The sequence below is a fragment of the Salvelinus fontinalis genome, chromosome 23 (genome assembly GCF_029448725.1).
Source record: "Salvelinus fontinalis isolate EN_2023a chromosome 23, ASM2944872v1, whole genome shotgun sequence".
NCBI classification, from domain to species: domain Eukaryota; kingdom Metazoa; phylum Chordata; class Actinopteri; order Salmoniformes; family Salmonidae; genus Salvelinus; species Salvelinus fontinalis.
Window position 1 is genome coordinate 29320584 of NC_074687.1, and position 17326 is coordinate 29337909.

The 17326-nt window shown below is 41.1% G+C and overlaps 1 protein-coding gene and 1 long non-coding RNA gene across 8 annotated transcripts in view; one reads left to right on the plus strand and one right to left on the minus strand.

Moving 5' to 3' along the window:
• LOC129821085 (low-density lipoprotein receptor-related protein 1B-like) overlaps positions 1–17326 on the minus strand; it is a 458866-nt gene that overhangs the window by 429139 nt on the left and 12401 nt on the right. The window lies entirely within an intron of this gene.
• On the plus strand, positions 8968–10133 carry LOC129821088 (uncharacterized). 2 transcript variants are annotated; one of them, XR_008754271.1, is made up of 3 exons: positions 8968–9055; positions 9792–9911; positions 10070–10133. It is a non-coding gene; the product is annotated as an uncharacterized LOC129821088 (long non-coding RNA). The 2 variants fall into 2 exon arrangements; XR_008754270.1 differs by having other exon boundaries at positions 10037–10123.

Below are 17326 nucleotides of genomic sequence, written 5' to 3' on the forward strand. Positions count from 1 at the left end.
AAGTAGCCCAGCTGGTCAGAAAATGTTGTGCGCCATATTAGACAGTGATCTAGTCTTATACATAAATACTCATAAACTTGACTAAAAAATACAGGGTGGACAGCGATTGATAGACAATTTAATTCTTAATACAATCGCTGAATTACATTTTTTAAATTATCCTTACTTTTCAATACAGGTTGCGCCAAGCGAAGCTATAACAAACAAAATGGCGGCATAAGCGTTTAACATTTTTCGACAGAAACACGATTTATCATAATAAATTGTTCTTACTATGAGCTGTTCTTCCATCAGAATCTTGGGCAATGAATCCTTTCTTGGGTCTAATCGTCTTTTGGTCGAAAGCTGTCCTCTTGCCATGTGGAAATGCCCACTAACGTTCGGCATGAACTGGAAAAGTGCCCAGCGGTTCAAAGTGTCTCAGAAAGAAATGCCTCAAAATCGCACTAAACGGATATAAATTGCTATAAAACGGTTCAAATTAACTACCTTATGATGTTGTTAACACCTATAACGAGTAAAAACATGACCGGAGAAATATTACTGGCTAAACAACAGGTTGGAAGGAGGCGATTCCGACGTCCTTCGTGCGTCAGGCGCAGGCAGCCAAAGGAAGTTACTTCCGGTATTTGGTGATTTATAGAGGCCCTGATTGCGCAATCGACTCCATTCAAAGCGTCATCACGTACTGACATCCAGGGGAAGACGTAAGAAGTGTCTGTTTCTCCATAGCATTTACACTTACCTTTAAACCGACCTGGGATCAGGGGCCAAGATGTCTGAAATCTGACTCCCTGTCATGAAAAGTGCTGTAGAAGGAGTTCTGTTTCACTCAGAGACAAAATTCCAACGGCTATAGAAACTAGAGAGTGTTTTCTATCCAATAATAATAATAATATGCATATTGTACGAGCAAGAATTGAGTACTAGGCAGTTTAATCTGTAGAGCAAATTATGCTAATGCGAAACAGCACCCCCTATATTCGCAAGAAGTTAAATAGATTACTACATTTCATTTGCAACTGGGTAGAAACCAATAGATTTGGATGATGATTAAAATAAATTGTGTGGTCGTCCTCACAATTCAAGCCAGTCCTCCATGAAAACAAATCTGTTTGTCCTTCTTTTACTAAATATTATCTGAATCCTATAAATTCAAATAGCCTGTTTGGATGCAGTCAATTACCTTAATTTATCTGAGATAAAATGTAATATTTCAGGACTGCCAAACTTATTGGTTTCTAACTACAGACATTTCAGAGCAATCTGAGGTGGTGGGTGACATGGCTTGCTGAAATGACATGGAACGAATCTTATGTGCAGTAATAGTGGTCTACTCGTGTTGTTTCATTGCAGAGGCAGCATCTCTCTGAATGGACAGTAATCATGTCTAATGTTCCATGTTAGAGTGTGAAGGCAATAGGTTGCCATTTGGGATGCAATATAAGACCATTTGACTCCTCAGTGGACCATGCTGCTACTCACACCGACTGGAGCTCTCAGCCACAGCCTCAGACATCTCAGTCTCTTCTTAGCCCAGGTCTCTTGGCGTGTGACCTTATTCACGGTGACATTTTCAGCCATTAATCTCTAGACACACGTAAAGTGATGGAGTACCTCTCCCAGTTTACATTGTGCTCGTGTCACACCACTTTCAGGTCATTTAACAGCTCAGGAAAGACCTTAGGACATCACTGTTTTGTTTGGTTGTTTTGTTGTCATTTTTGCTATGTACGATTTATGGTAGCATCACTGTTTGGGCGCCATTTGCACAACAAAAAAAGAGAGTCTCTAGCGACAAAATACAATAAATGTTTTTGTAATACTGTGTATGCTTTTAGCAGCATTTACTTCCAAACTGCTTTTTTTGTGTCCACGATGATTAATGTGCTTTTAAAATTAAACAGTGCAGACACATAAAGCATGCTACACTGACTATTCCGAGTGATTTATTTTATTTAACCTTTATTTAACCAGAAAGGGCTCATTGAGATTTAAAATCAATTTTTCAAGAGCGTCCTGGCCAAGATAGGCAGCACCATGTCATTACAAAAATTACAGACAAACAACATGAAAAACTACAAGTATAACAAAATCAAAAACAGCTAATTAAAAACATTGACAGGTCAGGGAATAATTCTCAAGATCATTCATCAGTGATTTAAAAATACCAATTGGGACAAGTTCTTCCAGTTTAAAAGTATTTTGTAAGGCGTTCCAAGACGATGGCGCAGAGTACATAAAAGCCCTTTTATCAAATTCAATTCAGACATTTGGAACAGTTAGCAGGATAAAGTCCAGCGAACTAAGAGAGTACCCACCACATTTCTGAACAATAAAAATGCCCAAATAAAAAGGTAGTAAATCCAAAATGGCTTTGTAAATAAAAGTATACCAGTGACTGACCCTACGAGTGACTAGAGAAGGCCAGCCAACCCTGGTATACAAAGCGCAGTGGTACGTAAGGGTTTTGCAATTTAAAACTTCTTATGGCTGCAGGGGCAGTATTGAGTAGCTTGGATGAAAGGTGCACAGAGGTGCCCAGAGTAAACGGCCTGCTCCTCAGTCATAGTTGCTAATATATGCATATTATTAGTATTGGATAGAAAACACTCTGAAGTTTCTAAAACTGTTTGCATTATGTCTGTGAGTATAACAGAACTCATATGGCAGGCAAAAACCTGAGAAGTTCCACTTCCTGTTTGGATTTGTTCTGAGGCTGGTAGATTTTCAACCAAGATCCCATTGAAATTACAGCGAGATATGGATGAGTTTTCACTTCCTATGGCTTCCACTATATGTCAACAGTCAATAGAACTTTGTCTGATGACTCTAATGTGAAGGGGGGCCGAAGGAGACAGGAATGATTCACCACTGCCATGAGGTGACCACGCATTGAACACGCGCGTTCACGTGAGAGGCAGCTCCGTTCCATTGCTCAACTGAAGTCAATGTAATTCTCTGGTTGGAACGTTATTCAAGATGTATGTTAACATCTGCTAACCATGTGTATGTGACAAATAACATTTGATTTGATTTGAGTGCTACGGGTCGGTAGTAATTTACTTTGGTTACCTTGGCATTGTTAGGCACAGGAAATATGGTGGTTCATTTGAAACATGTAGGTTTTACAGACTGGGTCAGAGAGAGGTTGAAAATGTCAGTGAAGACACATGCCAGCTGGTCAGCGTACTGTTCTGAGTACGCGTCCTGGTACACTGTCTGGTCCTGCGGCCTTGTGAATGTTAACCTGTTTAAAGGTCTTACTCACATTGGCTACAGAGAGCGTGATTATACAGTTGTCTGGAACAGCTGGTGCTCTCACGCATGGTTCAGTGTTGCTTGCCTCGAAGTGAGCATCACTGTGCAGCTCTCGGCTGGGTTTGCCTTTGTAATTCGTGATAGTTTGCAAGCCCTGCCACATCTGTCGAGTGTCAGAGCTGGTGTAGTAAGATTCAATATTAATTCTGTTTTGACCCTCTGCCTGTTTGATGGTTTGTCGGAAGGCGTAAAGGGATTTCTTATAAGCATCCAGATTAGTATCCTGCTCCTTGAAAGCAGCAGCTATAGCCTTTAGCTCGGTGCCGATCGTAATCTATGGTTTCTGGCTGGCATATGTACGCATGGTCACTGTGGGGACAATGTGGTCGATGCACTTATTATTGAAGCCGGTGACTGACGTGGTAAACTCCTCAATGCCATCAGATGAATCCCATAACATATTCCAGTCTGTGCTAGCGAAAAGTCCTGTAGCTTAGCGTCCACTTCATAGTACCACTTTTGTATCGAATGCGTCACTGGTACTTCCTGTTTCAGTTTTTGCTTGTAAGCAGGAATCAGGAGGATAGAGTTATGTTCCAATTTAGAAATGGAGTACAGAGAAGAGCTTCGTATTTATCCCTGTGTGTGGAGTAAAGGAGATCAAGAGTTTTTATCCCTCTAGTTGCACAGGGGACATGCTGGTAGAAATTAGGTAAAACTGATTTCAGTTTTCCTGCATTAAAATCACCGTCCACTAGGAGCGCTGCCTCTGGATCAGTATTTTCTTGTTTGCTTATGGCCTTATACAGTTCATTGAGTGCAGTCTTAGTGCCAGCATCGGTTTGTGGTGATAAATAGACAGCTACAAAAAATATTGATGAAAACTCTGTTGGTAAATAATATGGTCTACAGCTTATCATGAGGTACTTAGGCGAGCAGAAAGTTGAAACTTTCATAATATTAGAGATTGCACACAAGCTGTTGTTAATAAAGACACACACCTCCCCCCTGATCTTACCAGACTCTGCCGTTCTGTCCTGCCGATGCATTGAAAAACTAGCTGAGCTTGTACAGTTTATTCTCCAGCAATTGCACATTTGCCAATAGAGCAGAGGGTCGAGGTGATATATTCATTCGCTGCCATAGTCTCACCAGGTTGTCCGTGCGTCAGCCTCTATAGCGCTGTCTTCTTCTCCTTTGAGTGTCAGGGATTACGGCCTGGTCCAGGATAATCAATATGGCTTTAGCCTCTGACTCACTGAAGTAGAAGTCCTCGTCCAAAATCGAGGTCAGTGATAGCTGTTCAGAAGCTCTTGTCGGTCATATGAAACGATGGCAGTAACATTATGTACAAAAAAAGTAAAGATAAACTAGGAGCCCGTAAAACAGTCCCTCTGGCGCTAATCCAAAAAAACAAATTTAAAAAATATGCTGAAAATAATCTGTATATGTAAAATGTGGTGGTGGTCTTTCAGTTTCCACTGGACCTGGGGGCCCTTGTTAAGGTCAACGGCATCATGAATTTTATCCAGTACCAGGACATTTTAGCCAAAAACCGGGCGGCCTCTGCCAGGAAGCTGAATCTTGGCGACAAGTGGAAGATTTTCCAGCAAGACAATAACCAAGTACACATCAAAATCCACAAATAAATGGTTAATTGACCACAAAAACAACATTTGCAATGGCCATCTGTCTCCGGACTTAAACCCAATTGAAAACCTGTGGTTTGAAGTGAAGAGGGCATTCCACAATCGCAGACCAAAGTATTTATCAAGGATCTGGAAAGATTCTGTAGGGAGGAATGGTGTAAGAGCTCTCCTAATGTGTTCTCCAATCTCATAAAACATTTTAGATAAAAGCTCAGTTACGTTATCCTTGTAAGGGGAGGGTGCCAAAAACAGGGGTGAGTATTGAAAACAGGGATGCCAATCATTTTTTTTAGAATTGATTTGTATTAACTGTCAAACAAAATCTTTTTCTCTAAACAATTGTACTAAGCGGCTCCGTGGCGCAATGGATAGCGCATTGGACTTCTAGGTTAAACAATTGTACTAGTATAAAATAATATGTATATTTTTTAGCAGAGATTATAGGTCAGTATTTGTATTATTTATTTTATGCAGTATTTTTTGCTAGTCTTTATCAAGGCCTTGTGCCAATAATTCTGGACCTGATTGTATTATATGCACAGTTCTTAGTAGTCTATTTGATACTTTGTTATTTATTTATTTTTGTATTTTACCCCCTTTTTCTCCCAATTTCGAACTTGTCTCATTGCTGCAACTCCCCAACGGGCTCTGGAAAGGCGAAGATGGAGTCATGCGTCCTCCAAAACATGACCTGCCTAATGACGCTCTTTAACACCCGCCAGCTTAACCCTGAAGCCAGCTGGACCAATGTGTCGGAGGAAACACTGTTCAACTGGCGACCGGGGTCAGCCTGCAGACAGCCTGCAGCCGGGCCCACCACAAGGAGTTGCTAGGGCGCGATGAGCCAAGTAAAGCCCTCCAGGCCAAACCCTCCCCTAACCTGGACAACGCTGGGCCAATTGTGTGCCGTTCTATGGGACTCCCGGCCACGGCCGGTTGTGGCACAGCCCGGGAATAAACCCGGGTACTTAGGAATGTCTCTACAGCAGCACTGCAATACAGTTTCTTAGACCGCTGCGCCCCTTGGTAGGCACTACCAGTCATCACTTTACTGCAATACAATTGTCAGTGGGCTATAGCTGAACATTTTACATGCACAGTTCTTCGTACAGTAAGCTACAGTATGTTATTGATAATAACCATAGAAAGATACACAGTAATTGCAAGACGCGGCTCTCAGGCAATTCTCTCTCTAACAGTTCAACATGTAAAGTGTTAGTCCCATGTTTCATGAGCTGAAATAAAATATCTCCACATTTTTCCATACACACAAAAAGCTTATTTCTCTCAAATGTTGTGCACAAATTTGTTTACATCCCTGTTAGTGAACATTTCTCCTTTACCAAGATAATCCATCCACCTGACAGGTGTGGCATATCAAGAAGCTGATTAAACAGATGGATCATTACACAGGTGCCCCTTGTGCTGGGGACAATACAAGGCCACTCTAAAATGTGCAGTTATGTCACACAACACAACGCTACAGATGTCTCAAGTTTTGATGGAGTGTGCAATTGGCATGCTGACTGCAGGAATGTGAGCCAGAGCTGTTGCCAAAGAACGTAATTTCCATTTCTCTACCATAAGCCGCCTCCAACATCATTTTGGAGAATTTGGCAGTACATCCAACCAGCCTCACAACCATAGACCATGTGTAAATACTCCAGCCCAGGACCTCCACATCCGGGTTTATTTTAATTGACTGACTTCCTTATATGAACTGTAACTCAGTAAAATAGTTGACATTTTTGCATTTTGCGTTTATATTTTTGTTCAGTATAGTTACTACTGTACCCTATACATGGCTACCTTATCCTTATTGTTGATTCACTTGTAATGTTCATATTTCATATTCCATCTCCCAGCTCCACAATTATTGTATAAAGATAGTTCAGAAGATAAATTCTGAGAGTAGATAGTGGAGTAGAGACAGTTTTGCCTGATGTTTTTGATTTCACTGTTGCCTATCTGTCTGCCATATTGTGCAGAACTAACGATTTTGTTCATGGAAGATACTGCAGTCTCCTGCTGTTCTGGGCTTACTGAAATGCTCCACATTACTTTCTCAGAGATGCTCTCGTCGGGGAGATTTCTACCCTCTAGTTACCAATTTTACAGCTTGATTCCAGCTATTCTACTCTATTTCCCCCTAAATTAGTGGTGTTTCTTCCTTTGTGAGCCAAGATCACAACTGGAAGTGGATTCTGTCTGTTACAGGTGTCCCAAACGGTACTGCTGGGTGGACAGACATTCTGGGTTAAAAACAAATATACGTAAGCACACACACACACATACACCTACATATGTAAACACACCCACACATATAAACAAACCCACATGATCAATATCAGTGTGGAAGAACTTGATTTTCCTGCACAGAGCCCTGACCTCAACTCCATCGAACACCTTTGGGATGAATTGGAACGCCGACAGCAAGCCAGGCCTAATCGCCCAACATCAGTGGCCAACGTCACTAATGCTCTTGTGGCTGAATGGAAGCAAGTCCCCGCAGCAATGTTCCAACATCTAGTGGAAAGCCTTCCCAGAAGAGTGGAGGCTGTTTTGGCAGCAAAGGGGGGGACCAACTCCATATTCATGCCAATGATTTCGAATGAAATGTTCGACGAGCAGGTGACTACATACTTTTGTTAAGGTAGTGTATAACTCACATTTCATGTGAATTTGGTCGGGTCGCCCAAAAAGTTGCATATTGCAGCTTTAATTAGGCCATACCATTATACGCATGTAGAAAATTACTGTGTGCTGTAAAAAAGAAAAAGCAAACAGCTCAAACGAATCCAGAGAGAGAGACAGAGAGTCTTCCTCATGCATTCTAATCTAGCCAGATAAAACCCAGTATAATATAAAAGGGTGAATATTCAATTTTCTCAGCAGAGGGAAATGACGGGTGTCTATGATCAGACAGCAGAAGAGGTGCCAGGCAGGTGAAGGTTCTCTGAGCAGAAATACAACCAGCAATAAAAACGGAATATGAAATCCTTTATCTCCCCATTGGACACAGACCCATTATATCCCATATTTTCTACTTAATTAAAAGAGCAGGAAGCCAATGATTGGCAGCCAGTAGGTTCTTTCTTTCCTGACAAGAATCTCTTCAGCCCAATAGAAATCTTTCCTTTAACACGTTGTCAGCACACTGAGATGTAGTCTAGTCTACTTTGATGACTACCAGCAGCAGCTGCTCTCAGGTCTATGGCCACAAGAAGAGGAGGTCATCTAGCAGACAGCAGAAGATGTCTGATGGAGCACTTACATGATGTTTAAGTGCCTGTTCTGGAGGCACATGCCAAGGACATGCAGGATGAACATTGAAATGGTTGTTGCAGACTTGGATACTAGCTACATCTACAGTAGGCCTATGCTTTACATTTACATCTAAAATATTCAGAGAGGATATTGCCCGTATATTCTCACAATTTTTTTTATCTCAATGAAAACATATAGTAAGTGTGGCACAGTGAGAGGTATGGGCATGGGTGTGGCTGAAGGACTCCCAGTGCAGCACCATAGACAGAGCCACCCAACTCAGCACAGGAGACAGGTGCGCTCACTTCAATGCCATGTACAGCGGCAATGGCTGCAGCACAGTGGACAGCGGCACCCAGTTCAGCACTGTGGAAGGCTGCACTACCTTCAGCACCAGGCCAGCCGAAGACAGCGCAACAGCTCTGCTCACCCAACACACCTGTGCAGGATTACTAATCAGCACACTACCTTCAGCACCAGGCCAGCCGAAGACAGCACAACAGCTCTGCTCACCCAACACACCTGTGCAGGATTACTAATCAGCACACCTTCAAGGCATTCCCTAATCAACTGACTGGCACAAGAGTGCAGGCTGGACCTCACTCAAGTGGAGCAGTGAGGAAGACACAGCGTGCCTACTCTCCCACTTCAACTGTTTCTCGCTACTTCCACAGACTCCTCAGAAGGAGCATTACGGACACTGCCAGTGAGACCATGCTGATGCAAAACACTACAGGTGGCCGCCATCTTTAACCACTCTCTTGCCTGACCAGCTTGTGGACTAGAGAGCCAGAGACACTAAGAGCATCTGAAACGCTTTTGTTGTGTGTTTACTCATTACTGCTTGTGTAGTCGGGCACACCACACTCTTCCCAACAGTAAGTATAAAAGCAGTTACCTTGCTGCTATAGAGGCTATTGCACTTACTGTAAGTGAATGTCTGAAGCACGGTGTAGATCCAGCATCCCCCATACATTTAGAGGCCAGGCCTAGGCTATAGCTTATTCAAATTGAGGGCTGAGATGCAGGGAGATCATGCACAAGTAAGATAAGAGTCCTTATGTGTACATGAAGTCTCTATCTGCATCCAATCAGTCAGAGAAGCATTTGAGTGGACTCTCTTGCACTATAAAAATGAAGGGTTCAACAAGGGTTCTTCTAAGAGCTTTGAAGTTCTTCAGAGAACCTTGGGGTTCTTGGCACGGAAAATTGCCCCCAAAAGGTTCTTCCAAGAACCCCATAGGAGGTGGGGTTCATCGAGGAACCTCCTTAGTTGGTGGGGGTTCTTGCAAGAACCTAACTGCCTAACTGCCCAACGTTTGGATTTGAATTTGAAAGGACAGCAGGTGCAGGCTCTTAACTAGAAAATGTAAAGATCTCAATTTAAGGTAAGGTTTGTCCCTTGTAGGATCTACATTTCGCTACACTCACATTAACATCAGCTAACCATGTGTATGTCCATCCATCTACCTTCTGATATTTGTGCAAATCTTTCTAAAACAGAAAATGGACACTTCAATGGATATCAATCAACAAAGAGTTAAGAATATGTTGAAGGCTAGTTGTATTGGTTGCAGATGACTGAAGTGCTCACTTTTTTGTATATGTCTGCAGGTATACAGACGAGGAGGCATGCAAAGGTATGTCTATTGGTGTGTTATGTACAACACATTTACCATCCTCCTCCCTTACCTCTTCAATGAACATACCATAGGCCTCTACATTATGGACAAGGTATTGTATGTGTATGAAAACCATTATCAAAACTGTTTTTTTCCCATTTACCACAAAAACCAAGTGAAGATGAAGATGGTTATGTGCATGTTTTGTTATTCATACGTATAATATTGAATTCACAGACTTCACCCTCCCTACACCTCTGCATTTCACAGAAAACCTGTTCAATCACCATGGACTGCAACATCATTCTGGCTATGTATACGGAGAACATCAACACACCAGAGGTTATACCTGGGGCTCTGCTGGGAGTTTACCTCATATTTAGATTTTTTAATTCTGCTATGCCACTAAAATCCTAATAAACACTGACAACTAAAATATTCTGTTATTTTTATGCATATTAATGATGTGTGGGGTGGGGGGTAAAAATGTACCCCAAAAGGTTGAGAAACAATTTAAAAGGGGTTCTTAAAAGGATTATTTGAAGAACCCTTTAAAAGTGTTCTTCGAAGAACTTGTAGGATACTCCAGGAACCATTCATTTTTAGAGTGTGGGTTAACTTATGACACTTAAATGAATGTGGAAATAGAACACACAGAACATGTTCTATGCACCTGAAAGTGGAACAATTTACCCACTTAGTGCCTATACCTACAGAAAGAAACACATCCTCATCTGACACAACTTGAAAATTCCCCAAAACAATTTCAGAATGACACGATAAGGGGGACAAAAAAAGAACAAAAATGTTGCTTATCAGTTATTGTATTTCATGTGGGCACTGTGGCAGCTGAGTTTAACCATGGCTGGCTGAGTATGGGCTGACACACAGGTTTATGAGCAACAAGCATCCAATCAATATGCATCTGGATGCCTCCCTTTTTAATCACCGCAGCTACCAAGTCATTCAAATAAATACTCAAAATACTCAATGGTGACAGGAAGTGTTGCCTTCAACAGCCGAGCGAGGCGTCACACAACTCTGACAAAATGATGTGCATTTGTATTTTCTATTTCAACATTCAATAAGCTTCTAAAATAATCTCATACTCTCTGCCTGTTTTAGTTCATCTGCCATCAATAACACATTTTGGTTCCTGTAATAGTTAGCATGCAGGGCATGTCCCTTGAGCTAATTAAAATGCATGGTTTAACAGTAGCTTTACAATTCAAAATACACACTGAACCATGCACTAATAGTCTTAGACTACAAGGAATATTACTTGCTGATACCATTCCTCTTGATCTGTACAATTCTTACCACTATCTATTGAAGTGTGAATAATAATAAGATGGGGGAAGAATCATTGTGCTCTTTAGCTTGACAGTTGCAAATCGTTTGCTGCTAGAATGATAGAGACTTATTCATGAGACTGTTCACACACCCCTACCCAACACGACTTTAACAAATAGCAGAGTCCCATTGTTCCCTTTCATGAACGATATACAATCGACTCAAAAAAGGTATTGGAAATCATATCAAACATATTGGTTATGAAAGATCCATCGTTCTGAGGATCCATTCTTGTCTTGTTTTTAATAAACTCTAGTTGGATCTGTGGACTCAGTGGCCATACTTATAACACTTACCATTTTCACACACTCAAACCTCTATAGACAGTCTACTCATAGAAAGGCTACTCAACAGGTGGTCTGAGGGCCTAAGAGCCACCCGTGAATAACCTTCAATCACCCTTAAACTACTATAATCATGAACATGGTGAAAAATCTAACCAACCTTCCTGTATTTGTAGAAATGTATGTAAAATCAACGTTCCTCCTATATAATATGATTATACTGGCTACTTGTTTTAAATACATAATGATTGAGCCAATTAGATACAGTATGTAGGTACACAAGTAGGGTTGCAAAATTCTGGTAACTTTTCCAAAATGCCATACTTTTCCAGAAAACCTGATTGAAGGATTCTCGGAATCAGGAAGGAATAGGCAAGAAATTCGGAATCCTCAAACCAGGATTTTGGGAAAACCTGGGAATTTTGGGAAAGTTAGCGGAATTTTGCTACTCTATACAAAAGTAATCATAATTTAATGTATTACAAGAATAGTATCTATTAAGACACTGTATGTTGATCATTAAATCTGCTCAAGGAGCGCTGCGCTGTGGCTGACCCGCAGGTTATGCGGGTTATGTGTGTGTTTCGCAGGGTTGGGTTGAAAGTTAAAGAAAAACGTATGTGATCTGAAAAGGAAATAGACAATAGCATATTCTTCTTCTTATAACATAATGTGATTAGTCCATATGTTATCTATCTTACATATGTTGTTTTTGCTGTCGCCATTAACATTTAGTTAAACAACCAGGATTGTTTTAGAACGGAGACAGGGTCTTCTGTTTGCTTCATTAAAATCCCTTAGCACCACCACCTCCCCCATCATAATGCTGATACTGTATACTCACTAAAAAGCCACTTACTGTCTAGCTGTAAATTACATGTGGATTAGCTGACCTATCTACATAACATAAGCTTTAAGTCCTACAATGGGGAGCATTACTTCCATGCCTGTGTTGTGTAAATGAACATCAATTCAATGCTGCAAAGGGCAATGCCATTTTCATGTTCTCTTCCTACCAATATATAAAAGCAAGGCTGCAAGCTACTACAGCTTTGACTGCATCTCCTCTCCTGAGAAAGAAAGGAAATAGGAAAAGGAAAATAAGGAGGATGAGCTTTGGAGCTCTAATCCGTGGCTGTGCTGTGTAGAAAGCCATTAGGTGACAGTAGAGCGGAGGATGGTCGGTAAGGGGCCTCACTATAATGAAGCACCTCATGTGTCCTCTGGGAAACACTAGCTGCCGGGAGGAGACAACGCGATTGCATTGAGGCATATATAAAAATTAAGGAGGTTATCTGCAGAAAGGTCCACCGGGGGGGCAGCTGGCTGGCTGCCATACCGAGAGACCATCCAAGGTGTTGGAATCTGTTGACAGTCATTTTAATCTGTGACAGACTGTCACTCCAAAATAAATCATACTTTCCCAAAGCTTCTCTGTCTGAAAATCCTGAACAATGCAGACTTGATGTGCTTGATACATCTGTCAGATTGACTGACCATCCCTGAGAAACTCATTACTACAGACCCTGAGAGCAGCACGCAGACAGACAAATTCACAGAATATAAATTGAATGCAATTTCATTCACTCAAGAAAATATTGTTGATTTAACTGCAAAGGATTTGTTCAAGTATCACAAACTAACTGTGTGGTCAGATTCATATCAGATTGACATCTGCGAGCATAGTCGTAAAGTGGCTATTCCAAAGGAACAGAGATTGAGTAGCCTAACTACTGTAGCAAGTGACATATATGTCACTCCTGCACAGGGGAATAGCCGTCAGTCATTGTTATAATGATGGCGTAGTGACACAAGGCATTCTAAAGGCAAAGCACTCCTGTATGTTTATCAAATTCATTGATAGCCATGAAGGAATGACCAACTTTTTCCAGAAGCTCAATGCACCAGTTTTATCAAATTATGGACTAGCCTAGTTAGAACAGCAATAGAACAGTACATAATCTAAATAGGCCAAAAAAATCACTTTGAAGACCACAACAGTGAAATGATGGCGCCCTCTCTCCATCACCCAGTTTTTTATTTCTTGTTCAGAAACATTACAGTGAGATGAATTGGGCACATCAACATACTGTAGTAGGGTGAGACAAATCCCCTTAGAGAGGCTCCTAAGCTTTGAATGAAGCCCCAAATTCAAGTTCTTTCTGGAGATTTATGCTGTGAGGCTAGCTGCTTCATTGACTTAAGAGGAGGAGCATATTGGAATTCTCAAATAGGTCTTCACTTGGACATGTCCCTTAGAATTGTTCGGCCATGGAGGCTGGTTCTAGATTGACACTTTGATATTCAAAAATATTCAAACTACATTACTCATTCCCTATACAGATGACCTGTGGAATATATTAAATGGTATTATTTTATTGGCTTATACTCTATTGGCTACTTCCTTTTTCAGCTACTGTATTATGTGGTCAATGAAATGCAGTCAGTGCTGCTTCTAGAATCATGTCACATACTATACTGGTCTGGACAGACGGACTGTGCCCTGATCTGACCTCAAACGACTGACTGTCAGAGGGGCTGGCTAGCATGACGGCTGAGCTATCTAAAACGTCAGTACACTGGAGTCAGCATCTGATACCTACCAGATGTACTGTAGGCAGCCATTGCGTCACTAATCTCATCGGGGTGATATTGCACTGCCTTGTCTATCTTACTTGAAATATGAGTCAGAGTGTAATGTCTTCAGTGAGTCGGTCAATCTTATGTTCAAAATCAAATTCGCCATTTTCACAGTGTGAAATGTCAGTAGTGTAGTGTACTTGGTGGCGTTGTTCTAAAGGACTGGTTTTAGATGCATAATCAGTTTGAGTGGGTAGGGTTTGACCACACTAAGTTAATGGTCTAGGATCAGATGGCAATCTTTAAAAAGATGTTTAGAGGGTTCTGAAGTTCTGAAAAGCTTTTTCAACTGCTCCCATCAATATACTATGGCAGAAATTGAAGTATCACTGAATCAAGCATTCATATTCATAACACAGACAAGTCATGAATGTACAACACCGTACCAAGAAGCAATAAGCATTAATTGTTTGTAGTGCATTGTATGTTTTTGGATTACACAGAAGGGAATCTCTCGAAGCATCAGTGTATTATCAGTGTTTTTATTATCAGATAATTAGGTATGGACCGTTATGTCTTCCACAGTGCTGCTCACATCATGATGACTCTGCCACCTCAGTAGGACTGTAGTGTCTCTCTCTCTCTTTCTCTCTCTAAATACTAATGAGAGCTTGGTGATTATTCAGTGATGTGAACACAACAGGCACCACGTCAGTGAAGTGATAAGCCATCGGTTGATTACAAGAAAACAATCAGTTTGCTTCAGGTGATATCAGAACAATCAGGATAGATAATAATTTGTCAAACATCAAAAAACTGTTTACTAAAAGCTCTAATGGTGGTTGAGGGTTGCACAATGCACATTAACATTGGAAAGCCTTTACACATAACAGATCAAAACATGAGAAAGGCCCATTTTCATAGCCGCAGGACAGTGAGAGTCACCACACCAAAAATATAATTTACGGAACGATCTGTTGCTGTGAGCAATGGTGTGTAATTGCCAATGAAGGTATAACATCAGCTCTGAGCAGAGTCATTGATTGTGAGGGTTTCCGTCAACTTGACAATAATTATTAATCAGCAGATGAGGCGCTCGTCGTTCTCATCTCCTGACAAAATAAACTAATAAACAGATTATTTAATCTCCTCCATACTGAGAACTTGTTCAGAGCTGCTATACAATCAGTGGTGGAGGAGGTGTCGTTTTTCCCCTCTCAGTTTGCTCCACCCCCTCACCTGTGATTGCATTATTTGCATCATGCCTTTGATTTTGTCCCCAGAAAGACAATAATTATCATTGAAAGGGACAGAAGAGAAAAAAAGTGTGGAGAGAGAGAGAGAAAGAGAGAGAGAGAGAGATGTTTTTTATTTTATTTATTTTTTATTTTACCGTTATTTTACCAGGTAAGTTGACTGAGAACACGTTCTCATTTGCAGCAACGACCTGGGGAATAGTTACAGGGGAGAGGACGGGGATGAATGAGCCAATTGTAAACTGGGGATTATTAGGTGATGTACAGTTTAAGTCAGAAGTTACCATACACTTTAGCCAAATACATTTAAATTCAGTTTTTCACAATTCCTGACATTTAAACCTAGTAAAAAGTACCTGTCTTATGTCAGTTAGAATCACCACTTTATTTTAAGAATGTGAAATGTCAGTATAATACTAGAGAGAATCATTTATTTCAGCTTTTATTTTTTTCATCACATTCCCAGTGGGTCAGAAGTTTACATACACTCAATTAGTATTTGGTAGCATTGCCTTTAAATTGTATAACTTGGGTCCAACGTTTCGGGTAGCCTTCCACAAGCTTCCCACAATAAGTTGGGTGAATTTTGGCTGAATCCTCCTGACAGAGCTGGTGTAACTGAGTCAGGTTTGTAGGCCTCCTTGCTCACACATGCTTTTTCAGTTCTGCCCACAAATGTTCTATAGGATTGAGGTCAGGGCTTTGTGATGGCCACTCCAATAACTTGACTTTGTTGTCCTTAAGCCATTTTTCCACAACTTTGGAAGTATGCTTGGGGTCATTGTCTATTTGGAAGACCCATTTGCGACCAAGCTTTAACTTCCTGACTGATGTCTTGAGATGTATCTTCAATACATCCACATAATTTTCATCCCTCATGATGCCATCAATTTTGTGAAGTGCACCAGTCCCTCCTGCAGCAAAGCACCCCCACAACATGATGTTGCCACCCCGGTGCTTCACGGTTGAGATGGTGTTCCACGGCTTGCGATCCTCCCCCTTTTTCCTCCAAACATAACAATGGTCATTATGGCCAAACAGTTCTATTTTTGTTTCATCAGACCAGGGGACATTTCTCCAAACAGTGGCTTTTTTGTGGCGGTTTTGGAGCAGTGGCTTCTTCCTTGCTGAGCGGCCTTTCAGGTTATGTCGACACAGGACTCGTTTTACTGTGGATATGGATACTTTTGTACCTGTTTCCTCCAGCATCTTCACAAGGTCCTTTGCTGTTGTTCTGGGATTGATTGCACTTTTCGCACCAAGGTTCATCTCTAGGAGACAGAACGCGTCTCCTTCCTGAGCGGTATGACGGCTGCGTGGTCCCATGGTGTTTATACTTGCGTACTATTATGTGTACAGATGAATGTGGTACCTTCAGGTGTTTGGAATTTGCTCCCAATGATGAACCAGACTTGTGAGGTCTACACATTTATTTCTGAGGTCTTGGCTGATTTCTTTTGATTTTCCCATGATGTCAAGCAAAGAGGCACTGAGTTTGAAGGTAGGCCTTGAAATACATCCACAGGTACACCTTCAATTGACTCAAATTATGTCAATTAGTCTATCAGAAGCTTCTACAGCCATGACATCATTTTCTGGAATGTTCCTAGCTGTTTAAAGGCACAGTCTAATTAGTGTATGTAAACTTTTGACCCACTGGAATTGTGATACAGTGAATTGTAAGTGAAATAATCTGTCTGCAAACAATTGTTGGAAAAATAACTTGTGTCCAGGACAAAGTAGATGTCCGACTTGCCAAAACTTTAGTTTGTTAACAAAAAATGTGTGGAGTGGTTGAAAAATGAGTTTTAATGACTCCAACCTAAGTGTAGGTACACTTCCGACTTCAACTGTATTTAATAAATCATTTGACAGTAACCCTCCCCCAAAAAATAGTTTATTTACATATGTACTAGTAAGCTAAGTGTTTGTTTCTTGGGCTTCAGGAATGTGACTGAAAAAGTGCCTCAGGCTTTGCAAAATATAAAAATTAAACTGATTGAAAGTATAAGGGGATTTCGGTGAACACATGCTGTGGTCAAGGCTGCAACGCG